We start from the raw sequence: 22,048 nt of genomic DNA, 5'->3' as shown, positions 1-22,048 counted from the left end.
GTGGATTCTTGGGACCTTCCCTCATAACAGGTTTCTCCCTATCCCCATGGTGTCTCCCTCTATCAAGATATTTCCCTCATTGCTCTCCCACTCTGTCCCTGTTCCAGCTCCACCATCCCATTCCCCTATGCTCCCATCTCCTATCCCCTACCCTTCATTGTCCCCCCCTTCACCCCCAGTTTACTCAGGAGATCTCATCTATTTTCCCTTCCCAGGCCAATCCATGTGTCCCTCTTAGGGTCATTCTTGTTACCTAGCTTCTGTATTTCTAATGTCCACTTATGAGTGAGTACATACCAAGTTTGTCCTCCTGAGTCTGGGTTACCTCACTCAGGATGATATTTTCTAGTTCCATCCATTTACCTGCAAATTTCATGATGTCATTTTTTTTTTTTAAACTGCTGAGTAGTACTCCATTGTGTAGATGTACTACACAATGTAATCCATTCTTCAGTTGAGGGGCATCTAGGTTGTTTCCAGGTTCTGGCTTTTATGATAAATGCTACTATGAACACAGTTGAGCAAGTAGCCTTGTGGTATGATTGAACATTCCTTGGGTATATGCTTAAGACTGGTATAGCTGGGTCCTGAGGTAGATTGATTCCCAATTTTTTGAGAAAACGCCATACTGATTTCCAAAGTGGCTGTACTAGTCTGCACTCCCACCAGCAGTGGAGGAGGGTTTTTCTTGTTCCACATCTTCTCCAACGTGAGTTGTCATCAGTGTTTTTGATCTTAGCCATCCTGACAGGTGTAAGATGATATCTCAGAGTTGTTTTAGTTTGCATTTCCCTGATGACTAAGGATGTTGAGAAATTCCTTAAATGTCTTTTGGCCATTTGAGATTCTTCTGTTGAGAATTCTCCATTTAGCTCTGTAGCCCATTTAAAAAAATTGGATTGTTTGGTATTTTGATGTCTTGAGTTTGTTACGTATTTTGGCGATCAGCCCTCTGTCAGATGTGGGGTTGATGGAGATCTTTTCCCATTCTGTAGGCTTTCTTTTTGTCTTATTTACTGTGTCCTTTGCCTGACAGAAGCTTCTCAGTTTCAGGAGGTCCTATTTATTGATTGTTGCTTTCAGTGGTTGTGATGCTGATGTTATATTTAGGAAGTGATCTCCTGTGCCAATGCATTCAAGGCTACTTTCTCTTCTATCATTTTCAGTGTAACCAGATTTATATTGAGGTCTTTGATCCACTTGGACTTGAGTTTTGTGCATGGCGCAGATATGGATCTATTTGTAATCTTCTGCATGTTGATATCCAGTTATGCCAGCACCATTTGTTAAAGATGCTTTCTTTTTTCCATTGTACAATCTTGGCTTCTTTGTCAAAAATCAGGTGTTCATAGGTGTGTGGAGTAACATCAGGGTCTTCAACTCGATTCCATTGGTCCACATGTCAGTTTTTATGCCAATACCAAGCTGTATTTATTACTATAGCTCTATAGTAGAGCTTGAGGTCAGGGATGGTGATGCCTGTTGCTTTATTGTACAGGATTTTTTGTTTTTCCATATGATGTTGAGTATTGTTCTTTCAAGGTCTGTGAAGAATTGTGTTGGGATTTTGATGGGGGTTGCACTGAATCTGTAGATTGCTTTTGGTAAGATTGCCATTTTTACTATGTTAATCCTACTATCTATGAGCATGGGAGATCTTTATATTTTCTGATATCTTCTTCAATTTCTTTCTTCAACAACTTCAGCCCGTTTATCATTTGTATATAGGAGAGTTACTGATTTTTTTTGAGTTAATCTTGTATCCCACCACATTTCTGAAGGTGTTTATCAGTTATAGTACTTCTCTGGTAGAATTTTTTGGGGTCACTTATGTATACTGTCATATAACCTACAAATAGGGAAAGTTTGACTTCTTCCTTCCCAATTTAATCCCCTTGATTTCATTTTGTTGTCTTACTGCTCTAGCTAGAACTTCGAGTACTGTATTGAATAGATATGGCAAGAGTGGACGACCTTGTCTTGTTTCTGATTTTAATGGAATTGCTTCTTGTTTCTCCCCATTTAGTTTGATGTTGGCTGTTGGCTTTATTATGTTTAGATATGTTCCTTATATTCCTGATCTCTCCAAGACCTTTATTATGAAGGGGTGTTGGATTTTTGTCAAAGGCTTTTTCAGCATCTAATGAGATGGTCATGTGGTTTTTTTCTTTCAGTTTGTTTATATGGTATATTACATTGACAGATTTTCATATGTTGAACCATCCTTGCATCCCTGGGATGAAACCTACTGGTCATGGTGGATAATTTTTTGATGTGTTCCTTTATTTGGTTTGCCAGTATTTTATTGAGTATTTTTGCATCAATGTTCATGAGGGAGATTGGTCTGTAATTCTTTTTCTTTGCCGCACCTATGTGTGGTTTGGGTATCAGGGTAACTGTAGCCTCATAAAAAGAGTTTGGCAATGTTCCTTCTGTTTCTATTGTGCAGAACAGTTTGAAGAGTATTGGTATTAGCTCTTCTTTGACATTTTGGTAGAATTCTACACTGAAACCTTCTTGGCCTGGGCTTTTTTTTTTTTTGGGGGGGGGTTGGGAGACTTTTAATGACAGTTTCTATTTCTTTATGGGTTATGGGTCTATTTAAATTGTTTATCTGGTCTTGATTTAATTTTGGTATGTGGTACCTATCCAGAAAATTTCCCATTTTATTTAGATTTTCAAATTTTGTGCAGTATAGGTTTTTGAAGTATGTCCTGATGATTCTCTGGATTTCCTTGATGTCTATTGTTATGTCTCCCTTTTCATTTCTGATTTTGATAATTTGGATATTCTCTCTTTGCCTTTTGGTTAGTTTGGATAAAGGTTTGTCTATCTTGTTGATTTTCTCAAAGAACCAACTCTTTGTTTCATTTATTCTTTGTATTGTTTTCTTAGTTTCTATTTTATTGATTTTGGCCCTCAATTTGATTATTATTCCTTCTGGAATAGAGTTTGCTTCTTTTTGTTCTAGAGCTTTCAGTTGTGCTATTAAATCTCTAGTGTGAGATTTCTCCAGCTTCTTTATGTGGGCATTAAGTGCTATGAATTTTCCTCTCAGCACTGCTTTCATAGTATCCCATAAGTTTGGGTATGTGGTGTATTCATTTTCATTGATCTCTAGGAAGTCTTTAATTTCTTTCTTTATTTCTTCCTTGACCCATTGGTGATTCAGTTGAGCATTATTCAGTTTCCCTGAGATTGTAGGCTTTCTATAATTTTTGTTGTTGTTGAAATCTAACTTTAAGCCATGGTGGTACAATAAAATACAGGAGATTATTTCAATTTTTTTTTTTTTTTGGTTTTTCGAGACAGGGTTTCTCTGTGTAGTTTTGGTACCTATCCTGGATCTCACTCTGTAGCCCAGTCTAGCCTCGAACTCACAGAGATCTGCCTGCCTCTGTCTCCCTAGTGCTGGGATTAAAGGCATTTGCCACCACTGCCCGGCTTTAATTTTTTTGTATCTAATGAGATTTGCTTTGTGACTGAGTATGTGGTCAACTTTAGAGAAGGTTCCATGGGGTGCCGAGAAGATGGTATATTCTTTTGTGTTAAGGTGGACTGTTCTGTAGATATCTATTAAGTCCATTGAATCATAGCATCTATTAGATTCCTCCTTTCTCTGCTATGTTTCTGTCTGGCAGACCTATCTATTGGTGAAAGTGGGGTGTTGAAGTCTCCCATTACTGGTGTGTGGAGTTTGATGTGTGATTTAAGCTTTAGTACTGTTTCTTTTACCTATGTGGGTGTCCTTGTATTTGGCTCATAAATGTTTAGAATTGAGACTTCATCTTGGTGGTTTTTTTCCTTTGATGAATATGTAATATCTTTCCCTATCTCTTTTGGTTGATTTTAGTTTGAAGTTTATTTTGTTAGATATTAAGATAGTTATGCCAGCTTGCTTCTTAAGTCCATTTGATAGGAAAGTCTTTTCCCAGCCTTTTACTCTGAGGTAGTGTCTGTCTTGAGGTGTGTGTCTTGTTTTCAGCAGAAGGAAGGATTCTGTTTTCATATCCATTCTGTTAGCCTGTGTCTTTTATAGGCGAACTGAGTCCATTGATATTAAGGGATATTAATGACCAGTGATTGTTAATTCCTGTTATCTTTTGGTGGTAGTGTGTATGTATTTTCCTTCTTTGGGATTTTCTGCTGTGGGGTTATCTATTGCTTGTGTTTTTATGGGTAACTTCCTTAGGTTGTATTTTTCCTTCTAGTGCTTTCTGTAGGGCTGGATTTATGGATAGGTATTGTTTAAATCTAGTTTTATCATGGAGTATTTTGTTTACTCCATCTATGGTGATTGAAAGTTTTGCTGGGTATAGTAGTCTGGGCTGGCATCCATAGTCTCTTATTGTCTGCATCATGTCTCTCCAGGAAGTTCTGACTTTCAGAGTCTCCACTGAGAAGCTGGGTGTTATTCTAATGGGTCTGCCTTTATAAGTCACTTGGCCTTTTTCCTTCGCTGCTCTTAATATTCTGTTTTTATTCTGTATGTTTAGTGATTTGATTATTATGTGGTGAGGGGACTTTTTTGGGGGGTGTCTAGTCTATTTGATCTTCTATAAGCTTCTTGTATCTTCATAGGTATTTCCTTCTTTAAGTTGGGAAAGTTTTCTTCCATGATTTTGTTGAATATATTTTCTGTGCCTTTGAGTAGATATTCTACTTCTTCTATTCTTATTATTCTTAGGTTTGGCCTTTTCATGGTGTCCCAGATTTCCTGGACATTTCATGTTATGACTTTTTTGGCCTTAGTGTTTTCTTTGACTGATAAACCTATTTCATCTATAGTATCCTCCACACCAGAGATTCTCTCTTCCATCTCTTGTATTCTGTTGGTTATGCTTGCATCTGTCATTCCTGTTCATTTACTCAGATTTTCAATTTCCAGCATTTCCTCAGTTTGTGTTGTATCTTCTTTATTGCTTCTATTTCAATTTTCAGGTCTTGAACTGTTTGCTTCACCTAATTAATTACCTTTTCTTGGCGTTCTTTAAAGGATTTATTGATTTCTTCCAATTTTTTGTTTGTCTTTCCCTCAGTTTCTTTAAGGGAATTTTTCATTTCCTCTTTAAAGACTTGAATCATCTTCATAAAATTATTTTTAAGGTTGCTTTCTTCAGTTTCTTCTATGTTGTGATGTTCAGGTCTTGCTGTTGTAGAACCACTAGGTTCTGGTGGTGCCATATTGCTCTTTATGTTGTATGTATTTTTGTACTGGTGTCTACCCATCTCTTCCTCCAATAGGTGCAAGAGGTGTCTGCTTCTGAGGGAGCTGTTCTTGGTCCACTCTGTGCTGGCTGTGTCTGCATCTCAAGGAGCCACTCTTGGTCCTATCAGAGCTCTTGGTCCTCTTAGTCTAATCACAGCTGGTGGATTCTGTGTCTCAAGGAGCTTCTGAGGTCCCAGGCAGGCAGACTGGGTTTGCGGCAGGGAGTGGGTCTTGTAGATTACATAGTCTGGTCTGATGGGGGTGGTGTTGGTGAGGATGCCTTCCCACAGGAGTCTTCCCTGCTGGCCTGCACCTGGGGCAGTGATGGGGGGGGAGGGAGGTAAAGGTAGTGCCCCTGGGTCCTGGGTCCTAGAGACAGGACTCTCGGGCTAGGAGAGGAGACACTCACCACCCCTTTAAGTTTCTTTTATACCATGCAGAAGTTGAACTAGATGATCCTGTTGATAAAAACAGCAGTTTTAACACCAATTATTTGGTTAACAAAACAAAACAAAACCTGAAACAATAAAACAGCTGGGTGTGGTGGCATATGCCTTTAATTCCAGCACTTGGGAGGCAAAGGCAGGTGGACCTCTATGACTTTGAGGGCAGTCTGGTTGCCATAGTTCCAGGCTAGCCAAAATGACATAGTGAGACCCTGTCCCATGCCACCACCCACATAAAACCTCTACAAAAACCTAACTCCCTATATACAGGATAGTTTTATGTCAACTTTACAGAAACTAAAGTTGTCTGAGAATAGGGAACCTTAATTAATAAAATGCCACCATAAGACGGGGTTGTAGGCAAATCTGTATGGCATTTTCCAAATTAGTGATTGATGGAGGAGGGCCCAGTCCACTGTGGGTGGTACTATCCCTTGGCTGGTATACCTAGGTTTTATAAGAAAGCAGGCTAAATAAGCCCAGGGGGAACACGCCAGTAAGCAGCACCTCTCCATGGCCTCTGCATCAGCTCCTGCCTCCAGGTTCCTGCCCTGTGTGAATTTCTGTTCTGACTTCCTTCAATGATGAACAGTGATACAGAAGCCAAATAAACCCTTTCCTCTCCAACTTGCCTTTTGGTCATGGTCATTTTGCTCTCCAGCATTCTTTTTCATCATAGCAATAGTAGCCCTAACTAGGACACCTCTCATCCCAGAGTTACAGTGTCTACTCATCTCTATGGTGCAAATATTTCCACCATGTTCAGTTTGGTGTCCAAGCTACAGTGTGACATTCTTGAGTACAGGCTTAGGAAAATATGCACATGCCTGTTAAAAGTTGGGCTACTTCCTCACTCCTGCTAATTTTGACACCTGTAGGGGCTTCTTCTCTGTTAGCTGGAAGAGTCTGATCCAGCATTTATCAGCTAAACAGATGATACTTAGACACCCACTTTTACTTGGCTTCATTTTATAGGTCGAAACCCCAATTCCCAAGGTGATTGTGTGAAGAGGTGGCGCTTTTGGGGTGAGGGCACTCTCACCAGACATCACTTGCTCGGTGCCTTGATCTTGAGTTCCCAGGCCCTACAACTGTGAGCAATGAGTGCCTGCTGTTCATAAACTGCCTGGTTTATAGTATTTATTATAGCCCAAAAGGAATGAGGGATCTTGGGAAATAAACGAACGAGACCTGCCCCTGTCCTGAAGGAACACTGGGATCAGTTCAGCTCCCAAAATGGAACATGGTAGACAGAAAGAGCTGAGAAGCACATCAGGACCCTGTGTGAGTGATGCTCAGACTTGGAGGTCTACCAAAATGCCCCAAAGCACTGACTAAAACCCACAGCTTCTGCTGGGAGTCTGATTCCATGCATGGTGGAAGTGATGGGGACCCTCAAAGATCCTTCTATAAGTCCCTTGTACTTTCCTGAGAGAGGGCCAAGTCACCACAGCACTAGGCACTCTCCTGCAAAGAGTAGGTTTTGGAAGGAGGGAGGTACCACAGCTTTAGCAGAATGTGGAGGCTCAATAAATGTCCACTAAATAAAGAGGTTGACACTTGGGAGACCAAGGCAGGAAGATTGTGAGTTCGAGGTCCATCTGGACTATATGGAGAGATTCTGCCTCAGAGACAAACAGAAAATAGATACATGAAGCAATCATAGGAGGGAAGGACAGAGTCCTGGGGTCTTCAGGGAGAGGTTTTGGGGTTTTCAGGCTGGAGGCTGAACTTTCTGTCTAGTTCTTTGTCTGCTATGTAACTTTTCTGGCAGAATTATAGGGGAGAAGAGCTCATTCTTACTTGCTGAGGCACAAAAGAGGGTTCCCCTCTATCTCTATCCCAAGAGCCCATGGTGGGTGGATTGAAGAACAGGGTGAGACCTTAGATTCCCTCACCCTGTCATAGGCTCAGAGATGGCTTCTAGTCACTGTGGCTTTCTGGAAGTTCCTTCAGGTCCTCAGTGAGACTCTGTCTATCTGGAACTCACCAGGCTGTGTCTGGGGACTCTCAAGGATGAGGCTGTGTCATAGGGAGGCTCAGAGCCCAGGATGCAGCCAGTTTAAGGACACAGTTTGTTTTTTTAGCCCTGGCTTCCCTTCAAGGTCTTCAGGGTGAGTGTTCCTAGCCACCTCCATCACCACCTGCTCCTGCATCTCATCTGGGAACGTCAGGAGCTAAATCTCCTTGGATTTGGTTGTCTGGAGCACAGAAATGCCGCCTGGGTCAAATGCCTGTTCCCTTCTGTCCAGCTGGAAGCTCAGCTCCCTTCTCGGAACTCCCAAAGCCTTTCATCCATGTCTCCAACTTCCCGACACACGTTGCAGCCAACCTTGTGACTTGGGTGGCTTGCTTCCTCTTGCTGAGTAGGACCTGGGTGATTTATTTCTCACAACTCCAACTCCTTCTGCTTGTCTAGCATCAGGCTGCCCGTGTAGACATTGAATGGAAGGTATACTCCTGAACTCTCTATTCAGACGGCACAGGGTCCTATGGGAATTCTTCATACAATAGGGTTTTGTTTAGTAGAGACTTGAGGTATAGGCAGCAAGACCAGTCCACAGGTGCCACCGAGCGGGAGCTGTGGGTGATCTTGAGCAAGTCAGCTGTTTGCTGAGCTGTGCTGGAAGGGGTGTGTGGCAAAGCACATCCTGTTCCTAGCAGGTCTCCAGGTGGGAAGGGGTCCAGGTCTGGAGAAGTGGGGAAGGGAGGGCACAGGAAGAGGAGCCCATGCTGAAACTGGAGCTGTGGTGGGCTCCAGCCATGTGGCCAGCTGAGCTCCCAGTTTGGCATCTGTCAAGTGAGAACAGCAACCAGACAGACAGGAGGAGGATGCAGAAGATTCCATGGTTTCCTTGGTCTGTCTCGTCGGTCTTCTGATACTCCCAGTGTCATTTTTCTGTAGTCATCCATTCAGGAAATTTCTCATGGTCCCCTTCCTTGTCATTCTCTCTGATCAAAACTGCAGCAATGACTTGCATCCAGTGAACACTTACCTTGCCCCACTGAGCTCTTTATATACCTAACCATACTTAATCCTTTGACACGTCAATGATAGAGACATTTCTGCCATCTCCATTGACTAAGAGAGAGGCTAAAGCCCAGAGTAGTCAAGAAATCAGCCTGGGGCTGCACAGTCAGGACTCTGAAGAACTGTGCCAAACAACAGTCCTGTTTGTCACCAAGATCTTGTGATCTGAGTATCATACTCTCTCAGCTCACAGAATTCTAACCCAGTATTGGGATTTTCCCACTGTAGATCCTGGCTAGTACAGGACTGGTTAGTTTTAACCTTCCTTGGAGATGAGGGTCTGAATGCTGGCTTCCTTATGTATTTATTTGCATTTTGACCAATTCTTGGAGTCTGTAAGGACAAAAGCTTGAAATGTTGGAATACCCAACTGGACGCAAAGGTCCCGGGGCTCATTGGTGAGATCAGCCCACACATCTCTTCCATTTCCTAGGCTCAACACTAATCCTCTTAACTCTTTGTCCTGTTCCCTCATAAATGACTCTTCTGTTGATAGAGGAATGTAGACAGAATGACACTTCCCTTGACCTTGGGCTCCCAGCACAGGTGCTGTATGGGATCTATTTAAATTGCATGTTGGCTCTGGGGACAAAGGGCATCCACCCACTTAGGCTTCTAGACTCAAGGAGTCCTCAACTCTTCAGGCATCAGAGTTAGGCCCTATTGGTTAGATTATTAAGGCCACTCCACGTAGTTAAAAGGGAGGTTTATTTTGTGGGGTAACTTACAAATGAAGGGGTAGGTTACAGGGTCTGGCAAGGGTATAGCGCAGTCCGGCGGTGTTCTCTGGAGAACTCTGCTCGGTCTACCTCCAGCGTCCAGAGTCCGGGAACCAAGAGACAGAGCTCTTCCCGATCCTTCATCTTCCGCTTCCTCCTCTGCCCCGCCTTGTGGGCGTGACCATTACCGAAGCCTCAGTGGGGGTTGGAACTTCCAGGCCAATGCTGGGATGGCTACCCACTACAAGGCCCTCTCCTGGAAGAGGAAGTAAAGGCCAGTGTCTCTGTGGCTGATAAGCTTTGGGATGGATCAAACTGGACCCCATGGCTGACCTCAGAGATAAGCTTCCTCTGACTCTAGATTGGTGGTGAAGGTCAGGGTCTCTGGAGACAGTGTTTCCTTCTACTCATGGCTTGGTGTGAGCCATGTGAGTACTGTGGCATCTGCCCATAGCTCTGTCACGTGGCAGAGGAACATGCCATGTCACTAGCTCTGGTGTATTGGGCAGGTCTCCTTACTTCACAGCACCTAGTCTTTGCATCTCACTCCCACAGTGCTGCTGGGAAAATATCTCTGAGATAAGAAACAGATGTTGACAGGTGAGAACTGATTGAAATATAAATGGGTACTGGTGAGGTCATCACTGGATACTATCATAAATAAGACTCTGAAGTGGTCCTTTGAGGGTCTGTATGTAGAGGACAAAGCAAGTTTAATGGAAATCATTAAGAGATCACTCTTAAGTTCTTAGTAAACTCTGGTGAGGTCATACATAGAGCATGAGGAAACAGCTCAGTCATATTTCATATCTGGCTTAGAACACAGTTCTGCATCTACTGTGAATGGCAAGCATTTTCATTTTAGCCTAATTAAGGAACTGTAACTTGATTAAAGGTGTACATTTAGAGAGATTGTACAAAATGAAGGTTTGATGCAGCTCGGGTCCGTCTGGAAACTCCTAGACACTCACATTTTCTCTTGAATGTTAAATGACTTGAATCAATGCATAGACCCTGTGATGACACATGGCGAGAACATGAAGGAACTCTAGGACATGATGGGGGCTTTCGTGGCTCCTTGTGACATCCCCCCCCTGGATTTCAAGAAGAACTCTTTTAACTTTTTAAAGCATTTTTTTTCTTCTAAGAAATCCAACAAATGTTATGGGGTGTCTACAATCTTCCAGACACAGACCAACAAAACTGTTTTAAAAGCAATTGTGTGTGTGTGTGTGTGTGTGTGTGTGTGTGTGTGTGTGTGTGTTTTGGAGGTTTTCTATTATTTTCCACAGGCAGAAAGACATCTGGTGCTCTCACTGACTTTGGACCTTCCAGTGCAGCTAAACTGGTTAGTCAGAGAGCACCACGTCTCTTCCTGCTTCCCCAGGGAATATAGATGTGTCTTCCAATGCCTTTTTTCCCCCAATAATGCGAGTGCTGGAACTCAGGTTTTCATGCTTGTACAAGCACCCTACTGACTTAGCCATCTTTGCACAAAGTTTCTGAACATAGAGACTATGGTCATTATTTTGATTCTGGTGATGGCTTCACAGTTGCTATACTTGTCAAAACCTGCCAAATGATACCCCTTAATATGTACAGTCTGTTGGATGCCAATGGTACCTCAATAATTCTACTGTTAAAGGTTAGATGGGTTATCACAAGTCTTTGGCTATGGCACATAAGCTGTTATGCAGATTCCCATGCAAGTCTCTGTGTGGACATATACTTTACCTTTCACAGGGGTGGTACCATGGAGTGGTACCACTGAATCATATGGAAATGTAGAGTAATTTCTAAGAAGCTTCCAAATTGCTTCCCAAAGCACATTTCCTATTTCACACTCACAGTGTCCAGTTCTTCTTTGTCCTCACCAACTCTTGTTGTGTCCAGTCTTTAAATTCTATTTTGATAGTTGTGAGAAGTATTCCATTGTGGTTTTGATGGTGAAGATCTTTTGTAATGGCTACTCTTGTTTGTCAACTTGACTACATCTGGAATTAACTAAGACTTTGGTGGCTGGATACACTTGTGTGGGGTTACTCTTGATTGAATTATTTGAAGTGGGAGGACCCACCCTAAATCCAGATCTTTTGAGGTAGGAAGATCTACCTTAAGTCTGGCCACACCTTCTGGTGGCAGCATATATAAAGGGCACAGAAGAGGGAACTCTTGCTCTTTGCCTGTTTGCCCTCACTCTGCAAGCATGCACATGGATACATGTACCTCCACACATATATGGGAATACACTACCCCTGTGTGGATATACCATATCACATACATGTGTACAAACATACATACACAGGCACACAGGCACACACTCACTCACTCACTCACTCACTCACTCACTCACTCACTCACATGATGGTACATACCTATAATCCTAGCACTCAGGAGGCTGAGGCAGGAAGAGCAAGAATTCTTGAGCAGCCTGGACTACTTAGCAAGAACACTGTCCTCAGCAAAGCAACCACTCAACTAATTAACCAACCAATCAACTAACCAACCAATTAACTTACCAACCAATCAACTTACCAACCAATCAACTAACCGGTCAATCAGCCAGCAGATAACCTGGCAACAGCAACAACAAACAGCAAAGGTTCTAGTTGACATTTCATGTCATGTGGGAAATGTTGAAAAATTCATTTTTGTATTGGGAAGTCTTATTTCTCCCAATTTTTGGGGGAAAACCCACGGAGCATCAGATTCTAGATGGGAGTTTTTTTTTGTTTTTGTTTTTGTTTTTGTTTTTGTCCCCCTTTGAAGCTATGGTTCCATTGCCTTCTTGAATGTTTCCAATGAGCTGTTTGCTGACACTTGCCCTTCAGATCCTTTGTGCAGAACATTTTTTTCTTTTTCTTTTTTTTCTGATTAAAATAAATTTTATTTAGTACTCAACAGGAAGATGGACACTGGTCAGGTCCATACCCAGGATTCCCAGAGAATGGCCCAGAATTTAGGTCAGTCAGGTGCTCATAAAGGCAACGCCCCTCGAAGCATCCCACTTTCTGCCTTCATCCAATCAGGGGTAAGCATACATCTGACGTATTTCCTGCCTATGTACCTCCAGTCTATGTGTAATCAAGCACATCCTGTGCAGCCAGGGCAACCAAACTTGTTTATTGAGGTGAAAGCACAGGACTTGTTATCCCACAAGAACCACAGCTTCCATCACTCCAGGAAGTTTTCTGTCCTTGGGTGAGTGGGGCTTACAGGTGAACTCTAACCCTTATCCCTTGTCTGATAATTACAGAATGTCTTTTTCTATTGTTGCTGAAGATTCCTTGTCACTGTTTCCCAGTGATTTGATGATGTGAAATAATTTCCCATGTATTTACTTTGGTTGACATTCATGGTGTTTCCTGGATTTGTGGGTGTATAGATTTCATTAATTTTTAAAAAATTATTTATTTAGTTTGTTTTTTGAGATAGGGTTTCTCTGTAACTTTGGAGCCTCTCCTGAAACTAGCTCTGTAGGCCTCAAACTCACAGAGATCTGCTGGGCTCTGTCTTCCAAGTGCTGGGTTTAAAAGCATGTGCCACCATGGCCTGGCCAGATTTCATTAATTTTAGAAATGTTTTGTTGAGCCTGCTCGCTAGTTTTATGTCCATTTGTCACACGCTAAAGTCTGAGCGCAGGGAGCGTCAATAAAGAAAATGCTTCCATAAGATCTGACTGTAGGCAAGCCTGTAGAGCATTGTTTTAATTAGTGATTGATGGGGGAGAGCCCAGCCCATGGTGGATGGTGCTATCCCTGAGCTTGGTGGTCCTGGGTTCTGTAAGAAAGCAGGCTGAGCAAGCCATGGGGAGTAAGCCAGTAAGCAGCACTCCTCCATGGCCTCTGCATTAGTTCCTGCTTCCGGGATCCTGCCCTGTTTGAGTTCCTGTCCGACTTCTTTTGATGATGAACAGTCACTTAGAAGCATAAGCCGAAAAACCCTTTTCTTCCCAAGTTGCCTTGGTCATGGTGTCACATCACAGCAACAATAACCCTAAGACACTAAGTACTGTTTTAAATATTTTTCTGCCTCTCCTGCTGACCCAGTTTTGACAATGATTGCCATCACAACTGTGCCAGGCTTCTGGAAGTTGTCTCATGGCTCATTGATGCTCGGCCTAGTTTTAATTTTCTTCTATAATTGCTTTTTCTTCATGTATTCTATTGGACTCTTCTTATTACTATATTTTCATATGTGACTTGTGTCATTTGAAATACTTGTCCTATCTCTACTTAATTCTGTGAAAATGGAGAATACAATTTTAATAATGCTTTCAATTTCCTTGTTTGCTAACTTATGTCAGTTTTAAGTTGATTTTAATTGTTGGGTCTCCTCATTGTTGGTCATATTTTCCCACTTGTTTGAGTTTCTATGCCTTTTGATGTTTCTATTGCTATTGATATTCAGCTTTAATGCACATATGCACTTGCACACATATTTCAGGCATTTTTTTTTAACCTTTAAAGAAGTAGAGATACCGCTGGGTATAGTGGTAAATGCCTGTAATACTAATACTTGGGAAACTGAGGCAGTTGTGGAACAGGCCCCAAGATCTTATGCCATGTAAGAGGCACTGTTCTAGCCTTAGAACCCAGCATGTAGGCCCCAACACCTGCTAAGAACAGGAGCAAAGACCTAATCCATTGAAGATCTAGGCTATAGTCCAGGATCTGGGGAAGTCCTTAAATGTACTAACCTTACTCTTTGGCTTCTATAGATTTTCTTCCTGCTAACTGTTCTTGCTGACTGCAGTGTGCCAACCAGGGTATGGTTTTTGTGTATGAAAGTCAAGGAAGGATGAGGTGTGGGGCTGCACAATTCAGGCCCGCAGTTACTGGCCAGCAACACAGACTTTCTATTGGGCTTTAAGGGCATCTGTGTATTCTTGGAAGTAGTGACCTCACTACAGTAGGGTCAAGAGTTGGAGGCCATCTTAATGTCATAGTGAGTTCAAGGCTAGCCAAGGCTATGTGCTAAGACATTGTTTCAATCAACAGCAACAACAAAATAACACACTAACAAACATTTATATAAAAACACAACAACCCTGGAGATCTCATATAAAATCATGTATCCTTTTAAACATCTTTTAAATTTATTTATTTATCTATCTATCTATCTATCTATCTATCTATTTATTTGGTGTCTATGTGTGCACACATATCACTTTGTGGAGCTCAGAAGACAGCTTGCCTGGAGTAATTTTTCTTCATTCACCATGTGGATTCTAGGGTCAAATTCAGATTGTCATTCTAGGAGGCAGGAGTTTTTTCCTAATGAGCCGTCCTGTTGGCTTATAAGCATTAAAAAAAAAATCCTTTGAAATTATAATATAATTATATCATTCCCCCTTACTTTTTCTTCCTCCAAGCCCTCCCATGCATTCTGCCTTGTACCCTCTCAAATTCATGTCCTTTTTCTTTTCTCCAGTTGTTGTTACACACAGACCCCCTTGCATACATAAGCTGCTCAGTCCATGTAATATTAACTGCATGTGGATGACCTCAGCATTGACTGCTTGTCTTGGCTTACCAACTGGGGGGCTCTCCCCTGCGGAGGGTCATTTCCCCACCTTCAGTATTCCTCATTAAAAAAAAAAAGGCCAGGCTATCTTCCCGCAGCCACTGTAGCTGCTGGGAATGACTAACTAGAAAGTGTTGTCCTTTGTAAATGGGGCCAAGTCCCCTTTTTACCCAGTCCTCTCACTGGCTCCTGCAGGCAGCTTGGTCTGAGCACCTTATCCAAGACCAATTTCCCAGATGTATCTTTGCAACGGATATCGGTGCACAGTGGTCGTTAATGAGGCCTTTGAGGAGAGAACCTTGAAAGGAGCATGCTGGGAAGACAGAAGTTGGGGCAGAACTCACATGGGTGTGGAAACTCAGGTGCAGAGCTTAGGGCAGAGCTCTGCCTTGATCTTGCTGTGGAAGGACAAAAATGCATACTCTCTTTCTCTTTGTTCTGATGGGCCGTGAGGGAGCTGCTTAAATGGTACCCACACTGGCAAGAAGGATGGTGGACTGAGCATCATCGTTCCTGGCTTCCCATCCATCCAGCAGTACCTGAGCAGGCTGGATGCGCCTGGGAACGCCTTGGAGTGGGATGAGGGACCAGAGAGAGTGCTGTGCACACACAGAGACAATGTGAGGGTATGGGACCTCTTTCTCCTCCTCCTGCCTTCCTGCTTTCACTTCCAAGACTATGGGTGAGGAGATCGCCTGGGGTCAGTAGTGGTCACTCACTTTGTGATAAGGAAACTTGGCGTCAGCAGCGGGAAGTCACCTCCTGCAGGACTGCTCTTTCTTCCTGTGGGAAAGCACTGCAGATGCTACTGTATAGGCTCTCTCTTTGAGGAGACATCATCAAGGTTCAATATCATCTCTCTCACCAAGAATCTCTGAGGAGGGGACCCCAAATTGTCATTCATCCATCCACCCAACCACCCATCTGTGCATGTATTCATTCATTCTTCTCTCCCCCATAAACATTTCTTGAGCTAAGCCACGCATCCTCGAATGAGGCCCAGCATTTATTAGGCAGTGTACTACCAGTTTCTTGGATGACTTATTCCTGTTCCTCGGGAGAGATCTGACATTCCACTGGGTTTGCTTCAAATGATACAGCTGGAGGACTTGAACTCTTGTCTTTGCAGCCTGAGCCCGGAGAGGAGTGGTTCTGGACCTGAAGCTCTAGAGGAGGCCCATAGCCTTCCTGCTGTCTCTAAGTTTTTCTTCTGCCTCTGTCTTCCAGGTGAGCTGGAGCTACCTTGTTAGGAGTAAGGAAATGATCCCTGGCTCTCTGGGGGGCTGGCAGGGGGAGGGGAGAGGGGGGAGGGAGATCAGAGAGAAATAAAGTAACCAAAAGTCTAAAACACTAAGCCACCACAACACCCTGGAGCTCAGTGTAAGTGACAAATCTTCACTTGGGACCCAGGCTCGGAAGAATCCGGCTAGGTGGGGGCACAAAGGAGATCTTGGGCTGTGGTAGGGGTTGGGGGATGGGAAGACACAGCTGACATTGGTGGGGTGGGGCGGGGGCACTGGTTGTCTGTCTGGGAGCTGGCTGCTAGGAGCTGAGGAGCAGGAGGAGAGGAAGGGAGGCAGATAGAAGGTAGAGAGAAGGAGGGAGGGAGGGAAAGAGAGGGGGAGGAAGATAGGGGAGAAGAAGGAGAGGACAGACATAGATGATATATAGATCGATCTACAGATGATAGATGATAGATACGTGATAGAGTTATGAGAGGGAAAGAGGAGAAAGTAGAGAGGTGAGAAGAGAGACTGAAGTGAGACAGGAGAGAGAGAGAGAGAGAGCAGAGAGAGAGAGAGAGAGAGAGAGAGAGAGAGAGAAAGAGAGAGAGGAGAGACTAGACTAGAGAAGAGAAGTGAAAGATTTGGGAAGAAGAGGAAGAAGTGTGTATGCCAGGGAGAGGGGGTGGGGAGGACTTCTTGCCTCGGGGTGGTTTTGAGATTCTAGGGGCACTGCCGTTTTGGGGTGTGGTGAAATGGCCTCAGGGTCTCAAGAAGCTAAGGGCAAGACGGTGCCAGGTCATAATAACAGCTCCTCGGCGACTCGCAGCCACTCTGGCCTCTCAGCTCCCAGGAACGTTCAATTCACACAGGCGCAAAATGTAGCCCTGCTCAGACCTCGAAGCCTAATAGCTACTGTCGTGTTTGCACAGTGCCCACAAGCATCATGGGCAATTAGAAAAGTCGTCCATTGCGATCACGGGCTGCCATTTACGGTTGGAGCCTGGAGGCTGTCCAGGCCAATCAGTCCCTCAGAGGAGACACAAATGATCTGGGGGGGGGGGTGTTGTTTCCTGGGAGGGGAACCCTGCCATTAGCTGGCAGATCCTAAAGGGAGAGACACAAAGGCTGCCTTGGGCTCATGGGAAGGGAGGAGGTGATGGGGGTGGGCCGGGAGCCCTGCCCATATGGGTGGACGGACACATGGTGGGCTCAGGTACTCCTGTCACTGGAGGGATGCGTGCCTACACCTGATGTGCATCCTTGTCGCCCCAACCTGAACACAGACTGTATCCACATTGGGGCAAAGCATGTCTGAAGTATGCTTGTGATTGCACTACACATACATAGAAATTCCAGCTTCATGCCCAATGCAGCCAACAAGTATGAATGTTCCCCGGGCTCACAGAGATATTTGTACTGAATTTACAGGTTATAGACATTTGTTTATGTAAATCCATGCTCACCCATCACTGGCAACTCCAAACTACCAAGGTTAGCATGCACACTCATAGGAAAAGCCTGGACAAACTCAGCTAGTCAAATATAGACATGTGGTATGAATGTGCACATGTGATGTGTGTGCATGAGTATGGAGGCCAGAGGACAACCTTGGGCATTACTCCTCACTCAGTCATAAGCTTTTCTTGAGACTGGGTCTCTTACTGGCTTGGAACTCAGATAGTAGTTTAGGCTGGCTGGCTAGCCAGTGAGTCCCAGGGATCCTCCTGCCTCCGCTTCTCCTGGATGGGATTGCAAGTATGAGCCACCACACTCAGCCTTTTTGTATATGGAGGTTCTGGGGGTCAAACACAGGTCCTCATGTCTGTAAGGTAAGCACTTTTCTGACTGGATTATCTCCCCTGTTCCTTCTGCCCTTCTATTCCTACCCACAGATACACCTTAACCTTTCAACACCCAGTCTAAAAGCAAGACACATTAAAGACTATGTATGAATTATATACCCTCTGGACCTCTACCTTCTGTCATGGTCACCAATTCTTTCATAAGTCTAGGGATGAGGCCTGAGGAATCTACCCAGAAGAAGACAGAAGAGCCTGGGAGAGTTGTTCTTTGTTCTGCATTGAGCTCTGCCAAAGCCATGTGTGGTTGAGAAATAATTGATGGTAGAAGGCAGCGTTCCAGGCCCGTGCCACTGGCCACTTGACCTTGCCACCATCCCTTGCTGATAAGTTCTAGGCTTCCCAGGAAGGGAATTTCAAAGTCTTCTTCAGCTCCCTGAAAGCCTCCACGGCACAGCCTGTGGAAGGGGACCAGCTCAGGTAGTGCAGCTTGGACCGCAAATTGATGATCTTGATTTTTTTCATGTTAAAAACTGAATTTAGGAGTGTTTCTTCATCCTTTGCCGAGGTTTGGAGTTTTCCCTGTCTCCCTCACCCCCATTTCCCCGCACTGTTATTAGGGAAAGAAAATTGGATGCCGAGTCCATTTTGAGAATGTCTCTCAGAATAATTGTGCCGTGACACACAGGGAGTGCAAAGGAAAAACAGGAAGCCAGGCTGCGAGGGCTCCTATGAAACTGGCAGGCTAAAGCATGGCCATTGGCCAGAGAACCTCAAGTAGTGGCAGCCTTTCCCCACCACACTGCTTCCCACTGGGCCTGGTTCTGAGGGGTGCTGCCCCTGGTCTGCTCTGGCTCCTGTGGTGGGGCTAGTGACCTTCCTCTCCAGACCCCAAGCCCAAGTTCAGCGGTGCTGGGTTGACTCCACGTGGCGGATTCCGGAAGCCAGCCCTTGGCCCCTCCCCTGTTCTGGCCATGGGGCAGTCCTCATGGGAAGCCTGTTTAACCACATTTGTTTGGGAGACTTTTGTGGGCAGTTCGGATTTGGGTCAGAAAGTGGCTTTAAGGATTAATCAATTTCAGTGTTTTTATGGTGCTTTTAAGTGTCCCCCCCCCCCCCAACTCAGTCTTTCCACTTCCCTTAACTTGAAATTAAATGTGCTGAAAGAATGGACTGATGGTCAGAGTGTCCTGTGAGTGGACAGGATGTCACCTGAGGATGCTGACACTGTCTCTTCTGGTATCATTCCTGGGCAGGCATTAAGTGGTGGGAAGTGGTAAGGGCTGCCGGGGTGTGCGACTTTTTCCTGCAAGGAGGGGGCTAGTCTGGATGACTTCCCCAGGAGCCATGCCGGTGCTTAGAGGCAAAGAGAATTACTTTCCAATTTGAATGGCTGTGCCCACATGGAGCAATCTGACTCTTCTGGATTCAACAGAGCTGTAAGGGCTGGGATGGAGTGTATCACTTCCCCCCCTTTTTTTCCTTTTGTTTGCATAGGTAAATAGCCACAAATTTACCGACTAAAGCAATTATCATGTATTTAGCCTGCAATTCTGAGAGTTGGCAACCTGAACAGCTATCAGCTGGGTGTTCTACAGCCCTGGGCTGGGGTTCCTTGGCTTGTCTGCACCTGGTTGCCAGGTGGCTTGGGCTCGCCAGCTCTCAGGTAGCAGAAGCTGGGAGGAACCAGTTCTCCTTGTTTGTTCATCTTCTTAAGAGGGGGGTGGGGTTGAGTTGGGTGGGGGTAGGGGGGCTGGGGAGTGAGGGTGGGAACAAGAAGTCCTGTGAAGCTATGTTCAATAGTGATATGACATCACATTTAGTCTAAGCAAGCTGTAACATAAGACCAGAATGTCTAGACTACGCATAAAGGACATGGATACCAGGAAGAGTGGAGGAGGGTGACCCTCTTTACAGTTTGGTGCCAGGGGTAGGGCTTTGAGCTGATGTCCAGAGTGTTTTCGAAGGAGTTGAGCTGCTTAGCACAGATGCAGATGAACTTGCTGGTCTCTGGCCTGCTTGAGACAAAGAGCAATTCCTTGAGTGAATGAGACCGCTGGTCTCCCACAGCCTTTCTCGTCCTCAGTGTTTCTTTAAATTTAATAAATTGAGATTTATTGTCAACAATCCACAGTTGAAGATTTTCATAATTGCAGACTCCAGAAAGCTGGAGGAATTTCCTCAGTTCTTCACTGTACCAATGTTGACGGTGTGCCTCCATCACGCCCCAACAAGGCCTCCAGCGCTTCCTTTCTATCCCTCATCACCCTGCTGGGCGGGGCCTTGCCTGCTTCTACCCCTCACAGCTGTTTCTCTGAGTTCTGTGTTTGGTTAGGTGTTGGGAACAGAAGAGAAAGGATAATGTGAGACCCTAAAGGCAACGTTTGCAGAACTTTGATTTCTCATACGGATCTCTGAAGAAGACAGCCCTGGAGAAGAAAGCAGGGACAGCATGTGCTCAGTTTTCAAAGCAATGCACGGGCAGGCAGAGAGTGGAAAATGAGAGAGGCCAACAACCCAAGCCCAAGTGGCTTCTCTGGGATGGAGACATAAACTTGAGCTCTGCAGCCAGAGCCAGGCAGGAAGTGGTCTTGGCCCACATGAGGTGCATATGCTGTTTGGCAAATCACCCCTTTCCAGGCTAGCCTTCCCAGTTCTCCTCAGCATCCAGCCCCTCCTGACCCTGGGAACAATGCTGCTCTGTGTTGAGACTTTTGTAATGGCCCAAGAAAGAAAGAAAGAGAAAGCTGGTCAGGGTGGCGGTGTGTGAATCACTCTTGTCACATGGCCCTGCCAGCTGCAGTGGCTCCTGAGTCTGCACAGGGGCTCGGGAAACCATGGCCTGAGCTGAGCCCGTGCCTGGAAGCTGGTCAGCTGGCTGCAGGATGCCCTGCTCTGAACTACGCAGCTGGGAAATGGAGCATGGGAGCATGGGGGAAGGTCTGTGACCAGGAGGGAGGGTGCAGGGGACAGATTGTGGCCGCTGCCTTCTCGTTCCTAGGTTGGTGTTGAGCTGGTGCTTCTCCAAGTGACAGGGCCTTGGGTCCATGTCCCTGAGACACTCAGGGCTGCTGCTCATCCCTCAACTCAGGCAGGACATGTCTCCCTCAGCCTGGGGGCTTTCTTTAAGGTCTGAAAAATGTCCCCAAGTTCAGCTCTGTTATCTTATGCTAGTGCAGAGAAGGTAAGGTGAGTCAGGCGGGATATCTTGAGTGTACTGTTCGAAGTACTAGCTTTAGAGTGAGTAACAAGAGGTGCCCAGGCTGGCACACTGCAAAGCGCCAGGCATTGAGGCAGGGGGACCATCGGGGCTGGGCACTTGAAGACAGAATGGATTGCTGTGGATGGGAGCAGTTGGCTATGCGGAGGTAGGGGAATGGGAAGGACCCTGGCTCTGCACAGCATCTTATGAGCTAAACTCACTTCCGTGCTTTCTCTCGGCTGACCTGCAGAGGACAGTGTGGTACTGTGGGTAACATTGCCGCCTCCTTCCCTTTCCTTTCCACGCCAGCGCTTGCCTCCTAATCTTTTAAAACCAAAGCTGCTTAGACACAGCCTTGGCTGTCTGAATGCCATGGATTAGACTGGCACTCTGGGCCTCTTTGCTGATAGAATGCCCCCGCCCTGAGACCTTCTCAACTCTCCCCTCTGTTCTTTAGGTCGAGCAGCTGACTCAGAGCCTTAGAATAAGGACTGCAGGAGGGTGGGCAAGTGTCAATGGTTTTCAAGATACATTCTCATCTGCTTCTTGAGCCGGTTTTGAGAATGGATGGAATGCTTACAGAGGAACATGAAAGCCCCCCCCCCCCCCCCCCCGCCAAGTGACAGGCAACCACAGTGACTGGCAGCCCTTTCACCCAACCTTTATGGGGGCCTTGAGATCTAGCGGATACTACCTGTGCTCCCCAAAGCCTCCCTGGAGTTTGTGGCTGACTTCCTCCCCAGGGATGATGTGGAGGACTCCACTCTGCTGTATCCCTATGGGGTTCCTGGTCTACCTGCACAACCTCAAGTCACTTCTCTCCAGAAAGTGCTTCCTCCACCAAAGAAGTGAGGGTGTTAGGGCCGTAGGGCCTGAAAATGCCTTGGAAT

The sequence above is a fragment of the Onychomys torridus genome, chromosome 23 (genome assembly GCF_903995425.1).
Source record: "Onychomys torridus chromosome 23, mOncTor1.1, whole genome shotgun sequence".
Classification (NCBI taxonomy): domain Eukaryota; kingdom Metazoa; phylum Chordata; class Mammalia; order Rodentia; family Cricetidae; genus Onychomys; species Onychomys torridus.
Note: the sequence above shows the minus strand (reverse complement) of the source record.